The sequence below is a fragment of the Anopheles coluzzii genome, chromosome 3 (assembly GCF_943734685.1).
Source record: "Anopheles coluzzii chromosome 3, AcolN3, whole genome shotgun sequence".
NCBI classification, from domain to species: domain Eukaryota; kingdom Metazoa; phylum Arthropoda; class Insecta; order Diptera; family Culicidae; genus Anopheles; species Anopheles coluzzii.
The window spans coordinates 1,937,389-1,958,080 of NC_064671.1; the positions used below are offsets into that span (position 1 = coordinate 1,937,389).

The 20,692-nt window shown below is 47.2% G+C and overlaps 2 protein-coding genes across 9 annotated transcripts in view; one reads left to right on the forward strand and one right to left on the reverse strand.

Moving 5' to 3' along the window:
• Positions 1-20,692, forward strand: part of LOC120959453 (rab3 GTPase-activating protein catalytic subunit) — a 113,540-nt gene that overhangs the window by 77,418 nt on the left and 15,430 nt on the right. The gene's annotated exons all lie outside the window — the stretch shown is intronic.
• Positions 1-20,692, reverse strand: part of LOC120959451 (leucine-rich repeat and fibronectin type-III domain-containing protein 3) — a 104,762-nt gene that overhangs the window by 75,756 nt on the left and 8,314 nt on the right. For 2 of the 8 annotated variants that reach the window (XM_049608877.1, XM_049608875.1), the window contains exon 1: positions 6,062-6,450. The exons of the other annotated variants lie outside the window; for them this stretch is intronic. The gene's annotated coding sequence lies outside the window, so the exon portion shown is untranslated. Of the gene's footprint in view, positions 1-6,061; positions 6,451-20,692 lie in introns of those variants that run through there. 8 annotated transcript variants of the gene reach the window in all.

Genomic DNA, 20,692 nt, shown 5'->3' on the forward strand with positions numbered 1-20,692 from the left:
TAACAAGCATCAGATCGTGTCAACATTCTCCCATCAAAGGAAGCTTTGCAGTCGAGCTTTCAGTGTGAACAAATGTGTGTCATCTGCCTCCATTTAGATGCACATTCTGGTGTGGCTGAGCCACTGTTCAGAAAATGGTCAGATCATTAGCCAGCAATCAAGAGCTCATCTTCGATCATTCTCGGTTGGGGTAACGGATGTTTCTTTTTTTTGTATGCTGCACATACCTGTGTGCTCCCAATCGCTGACATTAATCACTCGTTAGCAGCCCATAAAGATCGACCACAAACGCTTTGCTCCATAGTTGGCTGGAACTCCACTTGCTTAGCAGAACGGCTCAGCTGCTTGTTCCAGCCCAATGAGGTTGGTTTAGATGTTTTCCTCCATGCTCATTTTTTCCTTTGGTTTTTGCTTCATTTAATTTAAAATAAGGTACCTCGTCTTTCAGCACCATTCACGCGTGCAGTAGCATGCGGTAATGGGTCTGTTTAGTCGAGACCAAAACCGGCCAAACAAGCCCGGGCTTGATTGCTGTAATCGTTGTAGCGTTGCCCTCAAACAATCTCGCGCCCCACGATCAACATGTCCGAGCTTTTCTCCTCCTCCCCCTCCCCATCGGCACTGCTTGAAGATGCGCCTGGCAGCTTTGGTGGTTTCTAAAACTGTGTTATATCATCAACGCTTGACCGCACCTGCAGCCCGGATCGGACCTCCCCGGGACCGGTTTGGACCCGCTGGGCTTTATGTTGGCGCATCATGCTGACGTTATATGGGGAAAGCACAACGGGGAGCGATGAGGACCAGGGAAAGCGTAACGGGGAGAATGCGCTCCAGATGGGAACAGGTTTCGCTCATCACTTCCCTCACTTCCGCTGAAGCTCCCTTGTACCGGATACATCGTCCTGGCTGCAAACTGCCGACTGCATAACTGACCCGTTCCGACCGAAAACCAATCAGCTCACGTCAGTGTCCGTCTGGCTGTGTGTGTGTGTGTTTGCGTGTGTTTGCTTTTTGGAGAGTAAAATGCAATACCGAAAGCTTAAAACATTCCACACGAAGACTGCAGCTCTCTCGGGCCTGAGTGATGGAGATTAGCGTTTGAGTGGTTAAGTCCGGCTGCGAGTCTCCAACGGCCTACTGTTTCACACACACATACTCTCTCACATTGAACTTTGGCGCGAAAAGCCACGCCAGCAAGTGGAGTGAGTGTACAGTGTCGGGTGGATTACGCGTTACGGTGATTTCCGACGGTGGCCATAAATTTTCTCCCAGATCGGATCGTGCTCGTCCCGTGTGGAGGGGAGTGCCCGTATGTGGGTCAGTGTGTGAAGCTTCGATGCCCTGTGGCGGTGGCCACCAGTATCAGGTTTCTACCCAGCTCCAGAGCCAGACAATGTACCCGTACTTCTTCCCCCTTCTCTCAGAACGGGTTTATCCAGAATCTAACGCTTTGTGCACTTGTGGCAAAAACGGGACTCGGCGCGGTGTCATCAGCGTCAAGCGCGCAAACGGCCAAAAGTGTAACGCAACTTTGGAGCAACGTTTGCGGCCAGGCAACCCTCAAGCAATGGCAATGGGTGACAGTGAACTCGGGCGAACACTCCGGATGACTTTGCATGCGTTCTATATTTTACCCGTGTAATCCGTAGGATTGTTGCAACAAGGCCCTCTGTGCTGGTCCCCATTTTGCACACGATTTGTGACCAGACACGGACGCTACAAGCCGCAAAGGGTGCGGGAGAATGTGGAACGCATTCCGAACCCGAAACGGAGTGCCAGTGCGTTAGTACAGGCAATTTGAAATCGATTGCAGTTCGGTTGGTGCATACCGGCCCAGACGGGAAACAAATGACAGGCTTTCGCATTCATTGTAGGATCATTTTCAAACCATTTGCGCCAAATGGCTAAATTGTGTTCTAGGTCTATCAGATTGCGTCACGTTGTGCGTGTTGGGGTCAAAGTGTTGGTTTTGTTTCGGAATGATGAGATAATTATCACTGAAAAGGAACAATGCATTGGGGCCGGCTTTGGAGGGGTACTATACGTTTACTTTAGTCCATAAAACATGTTTGAATGTTTTCATTTCCTTTCACGTGTTATTGTTCAATATAGGGCCTTGATTTGGAATAGGAACAAGCCGATAAACTAACACAATCCGTTGTTCCTTACTTCTCCCATAATCATTGCATAAAAATCACAAACAAAACGTGACGCAACGCGTGTGCCGTGGCCCCGCAGATAACGGTCAGCTTTAAATAACCTCCTTAGCCGTAACCCCTTTTTGCCCTCGAAAAGCTCCCAATTACAGCATCTAATCGCATCCACAACACACGAACGCTTTGTGATAAAGGGGCTCCGGCTAAGAGATTTCTTCCCAATATTGCAAGAAAGGCAGCAACGAAGAAACGCGTAAGAAACGGGTTAAAAGCGGTCAAACGCAGGCGTCAAAAGCACCTGTGGCGGGCGTGCTAGTGTGGAGGGTTAAAGGGCGCACATAAAAAAAACGGTACCCTCCATTCAAAACCGCCCCCCTTGTGCACGTGAACTGAATAACGCCCGGCTACGGGTAACCTTTTGTTCTGCGTCGGCCAGGTTTTGTTGTGGAGCCACCGCCAGGTCCGTTTGTGTGGCGATCGGTTTTTTTTGTTATAATTGGATGAAAAAAGGGTTGTACAGAAGAGAGAAAAAAATCACACAAGAAAGGAAGGAAATCTGTACAATCGAGAGGAAAAACATAAAAAACACACGCACAACCGGTATCGAACGAATTCGCGGTCTTTACCGCGGCCCGCCATGGTAAGTAATGTAGGTTAACAGGTAGTACGCAATGGTCGCCCCCCGAGGGCAACCAAAAGGGGCGCAAACCTGTGCGCACAGTGGATAAGAAAGTAAAGCCCATTTATTGTGGTGCGTTTTCACCTCTTTTGCTCCCCGTTTTGCCGTCGATCACTTTCAATGGAAGCGTGGCTTGGACGGAAAGGGTTTTGGAGCATATTTTGGGGAGGGTTCGTGTGTGCGAATTGGCCCCAAAATAAAGCCTTCACCTTCACAGCCCCTGGTGTCTGCAGCGAACAAGAAAACGCGGGGAAGGGGAGCTTTGAAGCTACTAGGGTCAGTCTTTTGATTTTGCACCTTTTGTTTTGTGGCTGCACGGTTGTGAAATGTTGCGGTCCACCGACAAATGGAAAGTAAATACACCGTTTTGGGCGCGTGTGTGTGTGTGTGTGTGTATGTGAGAGTGTAAATCGAGGCTAATTTGGGTGTTTAATTAAAGGGCAGCGCGGTGCGGTGAGCATTTGATTAATAAGATTGTACGAGCAGGGCGCAAACCGACGACAATCGAGCGCTTCTTACCGGAGCAAATGGAGGTAAACATTCGGCTTATTAAAGCCCCTTTTCTTCCTTGTTTGCTCGTTTATTTTCGTTTGAGTGTAAATTGATATCACTCACGCCAGCAGGGAGCAGGGAGTGGGAGAGAAAATGGACGATTATGTTGATATGACGATATGTCATCCCGGGGAAGCAGCTCCGGAAACTCAATTTCAGCATTCCAGCACAGGCCAAACGGCCGCGTGCCATGCATCGGAACCTTGTTGGTGACCTTTCACGTAGAGAGTGCCCGGAAGGGCAAAGGGCGTCACGGAAAAAAAACGCAGACAAACAGCCACACATGATGTCCTCCTCCTCGCCCAAGGGCAACAAGATCGGGTGTGGTGAAGAGAAAAATAATTTATCATTAAATATGTATGCGAGCCGCTCATTCATTCATCATTTGTTTTCTCCCCGGTGAGACCGCGCGCGCCTGTGTGTGTCTGTTTGAGTGCTGTGTTGGCCAATTATCCTGTGCCCGGTATCCATTTCACCGGTCCTTTTCAGCAGGATCATGCGAATTGGGCTGCTCACGTATTCGTAGTATATTTATAGGCTGGAGGCCAATGACGACGACGACGACGACAACGGCGGGACGATGACTTTCGGTGTGTCGGCCACATGTCGTCGGTAAGTTTTGCGCTTTTTTTCCTCCTGTTTCCACGAAACGCAATCGGCAGTGTCATGTTGCTGATGTCCTCACACAGCCCCTCTACTTCCTCTGTGCGGGAGGATCACTTTCAAGCCAACTTCATCTCCGACTATTGGGGATTAGATGCTAAGCGCTCCTTTCCGAAAGAGCAATTTCCGCGAGCTCTTCTCGCGTGGACTGGAGTGTTGAGACAATGCACACACACACACAGACACACAGACACGCAGACACACAGACACAAAAACAATAGGGGAAAAAGTACAACCGTCCCTCCGTCGCCGTATTGCGGTGTAAATAATTCATGCGCATTTTATTGTCCGCGGTCCTAGGGAGCTCGTGGTAAAGCGGCTCCGGTCGCTGGATTATGTTCGGTGCGTGCTTTCACAGCAACAAACGGTTGTGAGGAGCCTTTTCTCCTATTGTCTTCCCTTGTATGGTTTTTGTTTTTATTTTTTTGGTCTACGAATTGCTTACTTTTGGCACAATATGCATTCTGTACGAAGGGCATTGGGAAAAAGGTAGCCGAAAGTGATCGTTCGTTCTAAGCAGCTGCATTAAAGGGGTTGATTTGGGTTTGAGTAGCTTAAGAGGCTTAATCGGTTGGGAGTATTAGGTATAGTTTCAGAGAAACACATTCAAAAAACAGGGAGCATTTTTTTAATGGTGTGAAATTGCATTTAAAGATGAAGAGAATTTAAAGCTGTTTCATCGTGTGTTTGTATTGCTTTCAAATTTAATCTGCAATCAAAGAAACATTATTTGTGAAGCGTACCACACAAAGAAGCTTTATAGCACTAGATCATATAGTAGCTAGCACAAAACTTGCCACCTCGACTAATCCAATTACTAGTTTCACGCGTTTGTTTACCGTGTGCATTGCTAATTTTGAGAAATTTCCTCAAATGCACTCTACATCGCATTATCCTAGTGGAGCAAATCAAACATCGTGTCGTTGCATTTCGCCTGCATTCGTTGTTCTCGCTCAATCCCAATCAAACATTAATTTGAACTTTTCCACACTTCCCCTGTCAGCATTTCAATCGAACAAATCATCATCATCAACGTGTGCAATCACCACCGGTTCGGTCGTGCTGGTATTACGCGAACCGTCACAATCGGGGCATCCGAATTGGAGATGTATTGGTGGAGGGGCCCGTTCCGTGCGCCCGCAGGTCGGTCGGGAAAGCCAAAAAGCTTGCTGCCCGAAAGTCACCCGTGGACGGGGAAAGAGCGTGTGTTTGAGGAGGAGCTCGATATTTGGGTTATAGAAAATTATAATTGCAGATCATTTCGGTCTCCTACTTTCCTCGATTTGCTCGGGCGTTTGAGGCAATGGGTTCGCTTTGCTCTTCTTTTCTTTATCTCTGCCTTTCCATCGCAAACTTGTGCCGTGGCGGTCTTTCAGGGGAGGAGGGTGTAATTACGACTAATTGAGGTACGTCGTGCTCCAGCTTTTTTTTTTGTGAGGGGAGACAGCGGGTGTTGGTGGGTGGGTACTCTATGGGAAGCTGCTGACGACGAAAAGTGTCCCGAAAAAGAAAACACTACAGCAACACAAACGAGTAACTTTGAAATGCAAGAGAAACAAGAGCAACGTCTGCTGTAAGAAGCGATTGGATGGGTGTGGGTGTAGTTCAGGAGGGTGATAGGGAAAGCTCGGAAAATCTACACCGAGCACGTGTGTGTGTGTGTCGGTAACGCAAGCTACTGGTTTTTCCGTTTTGTGAAGGTGTTGGTGCTCTGTTGGTGTTTGTGTCTTCACAGCAACCATCACTCGGTCAAGTTCAATCGTTCAGCAAGCGCGCTGAAAGCTTAAAGCCAGTGATTACCGCAAGCGTGTGTACCACCTATTTTGCTCACTATATTTTCCCCATCCGCATGCTCTCTAGTTGTGGGGAGAAATTAGTGCTCGCCAAACAATAGCACCCATGGGTGAGCGAAGAAAAGAAGGAAGCTGTTGTGGGAAGCGAAATTACACCAAATTTCGTAATGCGCGTGCGGGGAGAGGTGGTTGTGGGTACCCCAAACGTCATCACCTACCAGCGAGCTAGCTGCTTGTAATCATTGTTTCTTGCGTGTAGGCAATGTCATTGCCATTAGTGCTCCGTGTATGACGTGCCAACGGCCAGGTAGGCGGTTGAGGAGCTTCTCGTAATGATGTTTCGCTTTAGAGCGTGCCCCAGTTACGTGCTGTCTGTGATCTTTGCTATCGCCGATGAAACGCGTACATTCTGTATGGAGAAAGGAGAAGGGAGAGAGAAGAAAGTAATTGGATTAATAATTGTGATATACATTTATTGATACGTTTCGTGCAAGGATACGGTTGCACACATCCTGTGGGCCGTGCCTTAAGGGAACGGGACCGATACGGGCGAAAATGAAAAGTAATTCAATTACGAACAATTTTCTGTCAATGAAACAGTTCCGTTGATTGCTTTCAAATTTGGAAAAAAATGTCCTGTGACATGAGATTGAGAGTGGGGGGTGGATGGAAAGGTAGAACAATCGCTTTACTTTCTCGTTAACGTTTTTACTGTAAGTAAGACAAACGATGATTGGGTCTATTGGGAACTTCAAAATTGGAATGTTTTTTGGTCCTGTCTTATGATCGTTTCTATTGAAAAAGTGTTATTAGAGATTTTCAAAACTGTTCCATTCATATTTCTCCCTTCAATTATCATTAATAGTATCAAACACATAAACTATTCCATTAAGTTTATCGCGGTGGAAAAGCTTGGAAATCGAACAAAGCTATTCGAGCCACACCAACAGCCACAGGGCACACTCCTTTCCTACGACCCCCTACAACTGGGTGATTTGAATAAACTTTAATTTGCGCACGTTAAACATACCCCTTTCGGGTGGGTTTCTCGCAATAACAAACTTTCGTAATGAATAAATATAACTATTTAGCTATGCCAAGGTATGCCACCAGCATCCACACCACCACACCTCATGCGCTCTATTCAAAAGCATAGCGCAAAGGACGCACCATTGATTCGCAAAGCTCCGGAGCAGCTCCATTGTTACGCGAGTACACACACACGCGTACTCTTTCCAGCATCCCTTGCGCAAAGCTCGGCCCATCCCGTTGACAGAAAACCCCGCGCGTTTGTTGAGCGAAACCACACAAGTAGAACAAATATTTACAAATCGAAATTGATAGTGGTTACATTGTGTCCCGGTTTGTGCAGCTTCTGGTGCGGTTCAACAGAGTCGCGAGGAGGAAAAAGGATTTTCGTATGAAACCGCGATTCTGTTAAAGCTTTTGGATCCCCCCCCCCCCCCCCCCCCCCCCAGCGTATTATCACAATGCTCGAGAAGAGAAACGTTTTTAAAAAAGGAAAGCAAAATCCACAACAGCAAACTCTCGCAAGGAGTTAGCAAGAAAGTCACAGTCGGTAGGAGGTGGGGTGTCCTAGAACCGAATCTAATCTTCCCAGAGCAGCATGTTTTGTTCGGTAAATGCGTTTGGAATATTGACACGGTGACGAGGTGAAGCGAAAGCAACACAGAAGCGCGTGGCGGGTGAGCTAGAGAAAAAAACGCTTCCACAGAGATAGAGAGGACTACGGAAATGGTTGTTGTTTATATGCTAAATATTTGAAATTGTCACCAAAGTCTTCTCAAGTCTCCGGTATGTGTGGGTCTGTCTGTCTTTCCTTCGCGGTGTCACGAACCCATACTGCTCGGAGACGACATCCCTGTCTGTGTTGTCGCATAGCGGACGGGGCAAGTATCCCTTCTTGAATCACCCTCGAATTAAAGCAACAAAAAAGGGAGTTTTTCTTCTACATTCCCGTAAAGTGTCGGAGTGAACCTGATTGCTGGTAGAAGCAGCAGTAGTAGCCGCAGCAGCAGCAGCACCGTGAAAGCGAACGAAATGAAGGTAAACATTAGCGAGCAGATATTGTCGTTTGCTTGCTTGCACGCCTTTTCGCCTGATTGTATTTGTACGACGCGTCGTGAGCGTTCACGGGCAGGGCCTTGGGTTGCTCCTTTACTGAGTCACCGCTCGCTACAGCTTTGCCGCATTTTTCAGCACTCTGGCGTCTCTGACCCCTGGTTTCCATTGCCGATGACAGTGCCGGTTTTAGCGCCACAAAAACAAAACCCTCCCCTTGGAAAGAAAAACCAAGTCGTCGTCGTCGTCCCAGTGCCCGGAATTCATGTATGCTAATGTTATTTATGGCACTTCGGTTCGTTTCGTGCACGCATGGAATCGGGAGTGAGCAAATTAGTCCGCTATTTGCTGACTCGTTGTCTGCACGAATTCTATGTGTGTGTGTTTTATTATTTTTTAAAGTATGTCATTTTAATTCTGCGATATGTTGGAGGAGTTGGAGAAGGGTCTTGCAAGACGTCAAATGGAGGTTCTTGATATACGGGATACGGGAATATCTCACAAGACCGTGCCCAAAATGAAGTTAAAGTTTAATTATTGATGTAGAAGTAATAAAGCAGGATTCTTTAAAAGCCTCGGTGTCTCTGTTTCGCATTAATTAAAAAAAAGCATCACTTTGCTACGGCTCGCAGGATGGAAGGCCTGATGTCCTTAATGCTCAGTTTCATTTGCTCACTTTTATCTTTTTTTTTAATGAAAAAGTTCTCTTTGCGTACCATAATTTATGTGGTGCTTGAGTGTTGCAATCTTAAAACAGTCACCACTAAGTTGCAGTTTTAAAAGAGATTTCTGCGTAGTTGGCGATGTGGCGAAAGCGCACTCCAACACATCAGAAATCACTCGCCACAACTGACACTCACACAATGGGACACTTTTTTTCGCCCTTTTGTTATTTAGTCCTGCTTCTACACCAACGAACGTCGACGAACGACGCCAAAGTTTGCTACCACTGTGTGTCGCGTCGAGATTCATCTTCATTCATTTTAATTATCCACCCTTTAGGATGGTTGTCCGCTTCTGTTCGCCGCTACCACGTGCACTAGGTGGGATGCTACGTAATGCTATTTTTGCTTCCTTGTTTTGTGTGTTGTGGAATTGTTCTTTTTTTCCTCTCTCTCTTCTCAGTACCATAACACAATACTAATCTAATCAACTTATCCATTATGTGCTTCGTGTTACTTCCGAGCTGTGGTAGAAGAATGGTAGCGCGCATCATCCTCGTTGGATTAAAACCACACGTTGGACATGCCGATGAGTCGACAGCACCGCCACCGGGGGGATGTTCTGGAGCTGGAAATTTGGTTAACCCAGTAGCACCCTGCGGCTCGGGAACGCTTCCAGGCGTGATATCATCGGGTTTTGCAGTTTTGTTCCCGGGCGATAGGTTATTTCGACAGCTTGTCATACAAACACTTCAAGCTTCAACCATGCACCAGACGAGATGCTGCTGAAACTAAACCAATTAATTAGATAAGCTCTCGCTTTCTGCACTTCGGTCGGTTGGACAAGATTTTTGCCGAGGACACTTTCGTGTTCACCCGGGAAATGGCGGGAACATTCCTTTCCAACATTGGGGACACATTCCACAGACGTTGACGAAACGGGCGCGCGTAGCGAAATAGAAAGATTTAATTACCATACAATTACATTCCCATTAGACTAATGAAGAGAAATTAGATGCTGGGATGCCTGTGTGTGTGTGTGGTAATGGCAATGCGTGTTGCGTATCCAGCACAAGAAGGCGTCGGACGAACGAACGAACGAACGGGCGCTTGCGACTGACGCGATTCGGGCAAACGGGAAGATGTCATTCATCGAAAGGGCTCGAATGCACGTCCATTAAGCCGTAAATAACAGGGTCGTAGGTCTTAATCTATGGGCAACCTGGAGCTGGAAGATACCGCTCCGGTGCTGCTCCAATGGTTTGACGCAGCGTTGGAATTTCTTGGGCTAAGAATGTGCCTCCCCTTGAAGAAATGGAAAAACGGCAAGCCACAACACCGCGACATCCGAGCTATGTTGGATATTTTATTTCTGTAAGATGATTTGCACTTTCTTGGGCGCCAAAAAAGGGGGAAAGACTCGTGCATTGTGCTGGTGCTCCGAAGGTGTAGAGAAAAAGCCACTCCGATCGTACATCTTTGCGTTAAACGATCTGCTCTAACGATGACGACGCCGGTGTGCTGGTCTTTACTAGGCTTCACTAAAAGCCGTGCCTAATCCTACACGGAAGCAAAATAGAGCCCACGAGCGTGAGATATTTCACGCCACCGGGACCACTTCTCGTTCTTTTCTGTGTGTTTTCCGTTGGTTGGTGTTTTCGACTTTAGCAGGCACTTTAACGCCTCCTAAGAAGCGGCTCAGCCTCTAAAGTGTAAAACACGCTGGGTGTAATTAATTTCGAAAATTAATTCTCCACCCGGTGAGGAGAAGCAGACCCAGCCCGGCCCACCAACGAATGAGGCGGCGAAGAATCCGAGAAGAAACTTTTGTTCTGAGCGCCTCTCGCCGAATGGTTGGAGCTTGTTCTTGGGTCTTTTACGCTTGCCGGAAGTACGTCAGCCGCCAAGTTTCGGTTCTTTGGAGGCTTGCGGTACGGCCGGTACAAATTAGTTTCATCGTCGTGTAACTGCAACCGCGCTGAAGAGCGTTCCGGAGCCAAACAACTGCAGCTGAGTGTCGTTGGAGGAGCTTTTTTATGTTGGCTTCAAAGACTTCTTAGCTTTCAAGAAAGTGTTTCAACACTATTTGACCCTTGTTACTTAGTTGCGCATTGTACCTTTTCAATATCAGTAACACAATGTGTAAAGAACGATGTTGCTTGCACACGGAAACACTAACGCACAGCATTTCCAAAGAAATGCACCCGGAAGCACATACTTAATACGCTACGAATGTCTCCCACTTTGGTGCCGAAATTAAATGCGACCATATGGCGTACATGGGAACTCTTTAATTAATGTTCTTACCCCAAACTTCTTCCTGCTGGAGTTGGAAATCTCTCGGTAAAGCAGGAAGTAGTAGCAGCGATCGTTTAAAAAGATAGAACCCTCAGCGCACTCTCCCCGCTTAGCAATCATGCCAATGTTTCGTTAGTTACTGCCGCGGGTGCACTTCCGCTTGCATCTTCGGTGCTCGGAAAGAACAAAGCACGTGGCTCAGCTGCCTTTACCACGCGTCCACGCGCGCGGTAACATTGTCACGCGGGAGTGTAAGTGCATGTGCAGTCGCTTTCTTCGCTTTCTCTCTCTCTCCCTGCGCTACCAAAGAGAAAGGCAACAATGAAGACAGCTAAGCGATGATAATTTCGACATCCGCCTTCGTATAAGGAAATGAATGGTTTTAATTGTCGTTCTGTTCTACAGTGGAGGAAGAAAGAGAGGGAGAAAATGTGACCAAAAATGTTTGTCCTCCGAGCTCGGTTCGGAGTTTTCGGTGGTTCATCCGGTGGGACAAACGGAAATGGGCTGTAAAATTGCATTTTATGTTGTGCCGTTACAAAGAACCTTCTTCTTTCAGCAGAAAGAAACGTTAACGATAGTTTGCATTGAGTCATACTTATTGGAAATGGAGGATAGACTGGTGGTCTATACGATGTTACTCTTTGTTGCTGAAAGGGACGACTCTATGATTACAATATTCTGGATGCTATTTGGCAAAATCCCGAACGTCAAGGATTGATTGATTTGACCTGAAATCCAGCAAGCTTTTGCCCAGGCATTATCCATCCAGCACCAGAAGATTGTGATTCATAATTACTTCCCCTCAGCTCGATCCTTTCTCCGACCAAAACCCCACACGACCGTCGATAACACATACAGTCACTGATGTGTTCCTTTCAGCTGCATATTTATCAAACGCAGCCTACGCCAACAAAGAGTCTCGATTCTTTGCACACCTGCAGGTGTATGGCAAGAAACAAACCAGTGTTTAACCATCGTACACAACATCAACAGCACTCGAAATGGGACCACAAGATGATTTAATATCGCACAAACACGAACCATTAGCAGCCCAGAGTGCCCAGAGTGCCCAGAGTGCGTGTGTGTTGAACTGTGCCTTGACGCACCGAAGGTTCTCCGGGGTCGTCCTGCATCATCCCAAACGATCGTAGTGTTTGAAAACGAAAATTGCATTCCAGGCTTCTACCGTTGGACCTTCTGCGACCAATAGAACTGCGCTTGAGCTCTGAGGAACCAGTGCCTGTTGGATCTCGGGGTTTCCCGGAATGGAATCGTAATAATGTCAATATTTCATCGTTCCACATCCGGGCTCGAGGGGCAGTGATCGCATCGTGTCCGGCAGTCCTCGCATTTGCTTATTGCTAGTGTCGTGTGTGCGTGTATGACGAAGGTCTGCCTGGCACAGGGAGACAATCATCCTCATCACAAGCCGCCGGCGTTTGATCGGTGTTCGGAGTGTGTGTGAGTGTGAGTGTTTCTGTGGTTTTTGCAACACAAGAGGACGATAAAACCTACGTATGTCCTTTAGCAATACAATGCAAACATACATACATACGGCCGGGTCGCTCTTAACGCGCGCTAACATGGAACGCATTGCTACGATGAACGAAATCTAAACAAGGCAACACAGTGCGCGAGCCTTTGGCGTCTAGCGACGATGATGGTTCGGTGTCTGCACCGCAAGACAAACACGGTTTTTCAGTCGTTAGTGGAACTGCCAGTGGATGGGCACTACAGCTGCCGCATTATTATTTATTACATCCCGGGCCCCCGTTGTAAGCCACAAAGCGAAACGAGTACGACATGGACTGTGGCTTGCTCCGCCTAGCTTGGACCATCCGGTGGGTTTCAGTTGTGTTCAGGGATGAAGTTGCCTTAGTGTCTTGGCGTGTGTGTGTGTGTGTTACTAGCGTGGTTTTTCAGGGTGTCAAAAAATAACGCCTTTAAATACGCTAAGCCTCTGCAAAGACAGGGTGTTTTGGTCTAGGCTCTGAGGACATTATAATGCCAGCAGTATACCCTTTTTTGGAGCTGGATCAATAAAAACACCGGAATCATGATTTGCTTTAATTATTAATTCAAAGAAATTGCTGCAATCTTCAAACACGCACAAGCCTCAACACCACTTATAAGAGAAAAACCATGTCACGCCTTTAACTTTAAACAGTTGACACAAGCAACTTTGTTTTGCTTGTTGATGGAGGGTCACACGGTAAAATGTTCTCACCCGCTTTTTTCATATTTATCTTCATGGGCGGGGTGGTAGAATCATGTATCATCTGGCCGTCCTTCCCCGAGCTCGTTGCTTTTAATGGAGCTAAAATGGTTTGAAGGATTCACCTCTTTTTTTCTCTCTCTCTCTGGGGGTCCCTTCTTATCAGATTGATATATGCGTTACACCCACCCCAACCACAGACACACACAGTGGCAAGTGATTGCTGCTGAATGGGGGTTAGTACACACACACACTCTTACATGTGAATGGAAAAAAGGGTACTGAAACAGACAGTCAACCATTGTGTGTAGGTGAAGGAGGGAGCAAATTGTGGTCGTCCACAACCAGCGTGTAGGTTACGGCCTACGGCCTGATATGTAACTGAATCCTTGCTCGTAAGGATGATGAAACGACACAGATGGAAGGCAACAGCAGCGACAAAAAACCGGGTATGAAAATATGCGAATGCCTCCGCACCCGTAGTTCTGGGCGTGCGTGTCTCTCGAAGAATGGTTCTAATATGCTTCTTCCTTCCTTCGGTCGATCTCCCCATCCGCACTGAAACAAGTACGCACTTTCGGTGGTCGCTCGGTAAACACAAGGAGCGCTCCCATCCATTGTGTGGGGTAGAAGAGAGAAAGGGGAGTGTACCGTATTTGTCATCCGAATTTTCCGACGAAAGCCTCCCGCTCTAGGCTCTGGCCAGAACGTCCAGAGAGGGTTAGAGGGCTGTACCGAAGGCTTAAAGGATAGTGTTCGGTAGCTTACTGGCATGCACGGCAACTGAAAAGGCGTTTGTGTCTAGGCCGACCATTTTTGCCCCCCCCCCCCCCCCTTTTTCCTTCCCCATTCCACCCCACCCGGACCGCAGTCGGAAACAGGGAGGAGAACTTCGAGAGCGTTATTTGCGGTTTTGCAAGCATCAGCCAACACTTGACATATATAATTTCGTGCTTGTTGCCAATCCTTGCGGGCATCGTCGTCGTGCTGGCATCGTCTTTGCTGGACGAGGTTGTGGGGTTGTGGTCAGGAAAGCAGGGGTCATACTGAGAGGGTTCCCTCCTTTGCCACGATGAGACTTCGTTCCGATGATCGTTGGTTTTACAGTGAGTGGACGTTTGTGTTCGTTTCGCTCGAACGGGGCAAAACACCGGGGGGTGAATGGAAATGAGCGGAAAACCTCAACAAGCGATTGAGGGGCCGATTGTCATGTGGTGGCTTTTCTTTCCTAGTTTTTCATTTGGAAGGTACGGGAAGGGTTTTTGCTTTTCTTTTCGCTTAAAGTTTGTGCCACACTGTGAAGAACGGAACAGCCAATCCTTCACAGGGAGCGTCCGGGAAAGCTCTTTGACCACGTTTAAGGTTGTGGAGCAGATGGTTCGGCATCTCGGGGGTGCTTTTTTCTTTCTTCTTTCCCGATGCTTTCCTTTCTTCTGCTGCTTACTCGCCACTTTTTTTTGGGGTCGATCGCCCCTGCCACTCACGCGGTGAAGATGCTGCCGACGCACGAGGTTCAGGGGCATCGCAGTAAAGCATCGTTTGTTCGTTCCGTCGTTGCTGTTCCGCGTGGTACAGTGCAAACTGGGGTGCCGTGTGGCTTCCACAGCCGAGAGAGAAAAAAGCTTCCCCATTTCCTTCCCCTTTTACAAGCTAACCAACTAACCCACTCGCGCGCCAGCGTACCAAGATCTCGTGAGATTAAAATCAGCTCGCCTCATCATCATCACCATCATCAGCGGCGTCATCATCATCATTTGTCTCGTCTTGGCATGCCTTCCGTGTAGGCTCTGCTGGGGTTGGCCGGATGGCCTCCAAACTTCGGCCACCGACGTTTTTCGCTCCATCATAACAACACACTCCCCCTCTTCCGTCGTTGGACCACATTGGACGGGGGAGGAGAATAGAAATTTGAGGGCAACAAATCCTTTTTTTTTTTGTGCTGCCGGGTGGTCTTTTTCCACTTTGGACACACGCGCAAAAAAGATGAGTGTGTGTGTGTGTTACGAAAAATGGCATTTTCTTTCGAAATGAGGTAGGAGGGACCGTCAAAGTGGAGCAAAATAGAAGAAGCAAAAATAAGAGTCAATTTTAGTACACGCATTGTCGTTCGTGCTTTAGCAGTGCTTGTTGAGTGATTCTTGACGCTGAAGACATTTCGATGGAAGTCAGTATATTAAGGGTATTTTTAGATCTATTCTTAGGAAATTGTAAAAGCTCCTTTTTGACATCCTATAATGGTAGAACAGTTTCTTGAGTCTTTGGGACGTATTAGAACATCGAAAACACATAATCTTGTATCATTTGCACGTATATGGTTCATGAAAATTTGCCTACATTTGTAGATAAAGTTAATAACCTCCTAATACTGCCGCTCTTAAAACCTGTCATGGAGAAATTTCGAAATTACGATTGAAAATCCACTCATCTTCCTCGCAACGAAATTTGATCCTCCCTAAACAACCTGGAAACAGTTAGACAAAGTGCTCAATTTAGCAAGTTCATCGGATCGATAATGGCACTTGACACACGGTGTATGCTTTATGCTTTTGTTTTGCAAGCAGTTACCACACCGCACTAATCGACTCCAATGAGAGGGGAGAGAGAGAGCGAGTACCGTTCTAAGAAACCATCCACCCAATCGGCAGCAGTCATCCTTTGCCAACCTAATAAAGCGGAACCATCTGTGTGCCCTTTTTTAACCACATACGCACACAAACAGCCCGCAACGAATTGCAAATGGAGTGCGAAAACCGCTCGCCCAAAAACTTATGAACCACTCGCTTCCCCCGTGCACAAAACGAGCCCTCTTTATGGGAGGTTTCCTCGGTTAACCGTTCACACATAAGGTGTCGCTATGGTGAGGTTTGCCGAGTTCATTTCCTTTCCGGTTGCAAAACCCGAAAACTTCCTCGGTTTGCATACACGCACCACACCGGGCCTGGTAAGGGTGACCGCTGCTTATCGACGTGCACATCCGGTCGATTAATGGGGCCTTGGGGCCGCCCCTGCCAGCCAGCCAGCCTGATCCCTTCGAAGGCACTCTCCGGTAGGTAAAGATTGTTTGTTTCGCCCGTCGGCACGTCACCACCGCCCTTGTAGGGCGTGACCGCAAGCCGCAGTTTTTGGAAAAACGGTTACAAAGCCATTTGCGGATTTACCGCTAGCTTTTCACCCATTAGTCACAACCAATCGATCGGTCAATGGCGCGCCGGGTTTGGTGGGTTTGGTTGTTTGGAGTTTGGCGATGGCTTGGAGAAACGCACGGCAAACAGTTCGCGGTTTGGTGATTCTTCTTTTGCCAGCACCTTCTAAGGGGGTCGAAAAAAGTTCCTCAACACCGTGAGAGATAGAGAGAGAGAGGGATTGTCGAGAACCAAAGCCGTCGTACCCTGGTTTCGCTAGAAATCGGCGTTTTGATTGATAAGGGTTTCGTGGATTTGATTAATTGAATAATTACTTTCGCGTGGACGGTGTGAACGCGTAAGAGGTCAATCAAATGAAGCACATCAAGTGGAACAAAACCATTTGCAACTGACCGAGGGCTCCCTTAGCGAATCGTAGGAGAGATGGAAGATGACAAAAAACGGCAAGGGGAAAAACTCTTACTAACTTACAAAACTTGCAAACAGCGACCATTTGTTTACTTTTTTTCGCCTTTTAAAGGGGCGAAACTGTATGCTGCCGTGCCTAGAATCTTGATGGCACAGAAAAGAAAGTAAATTGAAATCACTCGCACGTACAAAAGAAGCACGGAAAAACACGGTACACTGTACACAAATGAAACTCTACCCAAAACTGTTCCCCGAAAAAACAAGAAGGTGTCTATCTTCCGGGGGCTTTCGTTTCAACTGCACACCGCTGCGCTCCTGCGCGCACTGATGAGGGCCCAAGGGCTGGCAGAAAGGTCAAAAGACATCAGGAAATCGCACTTCCTCTGGCAGGAAATAGAAGGGGCAGAGTATCTTAATAGGGTGAACATTGAGGACGTTTGAAAAAAAAAGTCATCCGCACCATCTTCAAAACTTCTCGGCCCATGGCACAAATTCTTCTTAAAGAGTGCTGCTGGACTGCTGCTGTAAAGTGACCGGGGAGAAAAAATAAACAGCAAAGCAGAAGGATACATTGTCGCCCTCGTCAAAAGGAAGTCGCCGGGAGTCAACCGCTGTTTGGGTGTTTTGTGAAATGTTGCGGGGAAGTGTGCGTTCGGGTGGCAAGCGGCAGGGTTGAAAATGGAAAAACCATTAAACATGTTTTTCTATCCAATACCACCAGGCCATCTACGAGGGTTTTGTGGTGCCCTGCGCACCAATGCCGATTCCATTAGAGAGGCTGTGAATGAAGATGAAGAAGAAGTAGCAGCAGCACTCCCAAACACCTCCTTTCTGGTGGAGTGATTTCTTCTGGTGATTTCGGTACCATTAAAATCCTACGGTTCGGGTGCTTCTTGAAGGTATTCTCGCTCTGTGGTGTATCTTTGCCACAACCGCCTCTCGGCTTAAGCTTTCGACCCAGGCGTAGAGCAATTCGGTCGGTGGTTCCATAAATCTTGCACCAATTCCGGATGGACCGGGTGACAGACGCACGTTGTCTGTCCATCTGTCTGTCAGTGTGTGTGTGTGTGCTTTAGAAGGACGTGAAATGTGATGATTTTGGAGAAGTTCTGTCCTGGTCCACCCATTTCAATTCGACCCCATTTGTTTGGTTATGTTTTAGAACACAGGATTCAATTTTAGTACAATCACTGTTTGGACCTAGTTTAAGCAAAAGAAATGCAAAGAAAAATGTTAATTTTGCTTTAAACTTTTGCCACACAGTGCGTAGCGTTCTGGATGCCTCTCAATTGCAAAGCACATTCCAGAACGGAAACCCACCATAATGTGAAATTGCGCCTCTCGGAAGCCTTGCAGCAAAGAAAAAAAAACGGTTCAAAAGTAAACTTTCTTTTGCACGACGAAAAACGATTTCAACCCTACACCCCTTCTGGGTCCGGGGACCGGACATACGCCAAGATCCGGTAGCCCGTAGAGGAGCAGGAAGCAGGCAAGAAAGCGTAAAACTTTCGCAAACAATTTCTTATGTTTATTCAAAAATGCCTCGCCGTGGAAGGAATCCCGCTGGCTGGCTGGCTGACTGGGTTGCGGGTGTTTTATCGGAAGAGATTTGTTGTTCTGGGCAAAGGCAGACAGTTTGCAGTTCGTCACCCAGTGCCAAGTGGACCCGGGGCAGCGGCAGAGACAGGTTTAAATGCATTCTCGGACGTCCCAATCGGAGCCGGATCGCGTCAAAGGTAATGGAATTATGTTAAACTTCCTCCTCAATCCCATAGAAAACAGGCCGGAGCGCGGGGTAGATAGTGCGGTAGTTTGTAGTGTCGCGCCATGCCCACCCGGTCGATGTTGTTGATTTGTGGAAAGTTCGTTTTTGTTTTGTGCGATTCAGTACGGCGTTCCTTTTTTCGCTTTTCCACTAAAGTTTGCTGCGTCTCGGGGAGCTTTCCGGGGATTATGGGCCGCTGGTGGTGGTGGTGGTCTCGCTTTATTCGCGTCGCGTTCCTTGCAGGGGCCAAGAACTTGCACTCAATCAAAGCAAGAAGTTCGTCTTTGGGGTTGCGTCGCTTGGTGGGTGTGAGAAAATGTTTTCCGAATCGCAGCAGGATGTCCCATGCTGCGGAGGAATTTCTGCATCCGGCTAAGGATTGCAGGATTTCTGTAGAAAGTCGACGCGACAACTTTTGCGCTAACGCTTGCAGAACTTTTCGTCCACGGTGGTGCATGGTGGAAAATCACTCAAACTCTCGTCACAAGGGTAAGATGTTTGGTTTCGTTCGCACCATCCCGTTTGGGGGCGGAAAGCGGTAGTTAAAGTAGTTAAGTGTGAAGAAAACGGCTGACCCGCATGACTGATTGTGAGTTGACAGGAAATTATTAAATCAATTGTCGAAAGGGAACTGTTCTTTTTCAATCGGAATGGGATGGTTTGGGCACAAATTTGGAACAGGTAAGGGAAATTGCATTGAGCAGACATAACCAATCAAAACCGGCAGTCCGTAAACCACATGCACGATATCTTAGTTCAACCCCAATTACAACAGGAACGAGCGCGCGCGCGCATACAAAACAGCACAACACGTGCAATAGATTTTAATTATCGTAACCCAATTCCGTCGCTGCCTAAAACTGTAGCTGAAACCTAAATTTTCAACCACATCAAACAGAAGAAAAAACAGCCTACATCCCGCAAGGAAGCGTTCTTGGCCCTACTGAACCAAATTCCGGCCAGACGTCCAGCAGTGTGGCGGTGGATTATTTTCATTCCTTCCCACAGCGGGCCGACTAGTTATTCCCATCCAATCTGTTCAGCCAACAAACAAAAAAACCTGCCTGCCTACCTTGGGAATGATCTGCATGTTAATCAACACGTACGGTTGGAGAGTGTGCGTTATTTAGAGCACAGGTATTATTGTTTTTTTTTTTTGGTTAAAACCGTAAACCCGAAGCGAGAAAAAAACAATAACACGTATCTATCGAGCTGGATAAAACAAGCCTTCAATGAGCCGAAGATCGCAGTTACTTAACAGACACACGCAGGGCAATTTTCCTTCTCCATTCGCATAAAGGGCTTTAGTGTGTGTGTTTTTTTTGCTCATTGTAATTAAATCGATCTTCTACGATGTTTTTTTTTCATTTTATTTTTAACCCTTTCTTCACACATTACAAGCGCACGTTGCTTTCTTGTTAGCCCACGTTAGGCGAGGTGTAAATAGATAGATGGTTGGATGAATGTTTTTTTTTCTGTTATCCCTTGTTACGGGGTTGAGTTGGTTAATTTTTCTTGAGTATTTCTTCACGCAGGTTTTCCTTTTAGTTCGTCCAAAGTCATGCTTTCAGCTTCAAGGGGATGCAGTCATGATAAGCAGTAACAGTAGCAAACGAAGATGTGCTTTTCACACATACCGCTGCCGCGATCGATTACTTCACGCAAACTCAAAGTGCAAACATTTGAAGGGGGTTTTAATTGCCACGCAAACTAATGCTAATCAATAAATTAAAAACCTGAAGTAAGTAAGAAAGGGCCTAAATACTTGAATGTTTTGCTTAACAAAAGAAATCCTCCCTTTGAAGGGTTCAAGAGGAACGCTAATCCACCTCAAAAGCTCTCATTGAATAGCGTCTTTTAGCTGACCGGCATCGTAGGAAGCATTGATAAAGTAAAGCATACCTTCGATTCGAACGATGTAACGGAAAAAAGTGGCGTAAAACACGGTGGGTTGATGGCGCGCGCGAGAGACTTGCGATGCGATAAGCGACGAACGTATCCGGACGAACGGATGCGATCGAGCGAGGGAACCAACCACCACGCTAGAGAAAGCGCTGCACTCTGGAAAAGCCGTTTTCCATGTGGCTATTTAAACGCTCGAAAGCTGAACGGTACATTTTCCAGCACGCTATGGACCGGCTCCGAGCGCACGTAAGAAAATTATGTGGCGCAATAACGCAACCTTCCAAACAGAGAGGGAAAGAGAAACAGAACATCATCGATCGATGGGTTTTCTATCTGATGAGTGTGGCAGAAGCGGTGTTTTGCTTTTG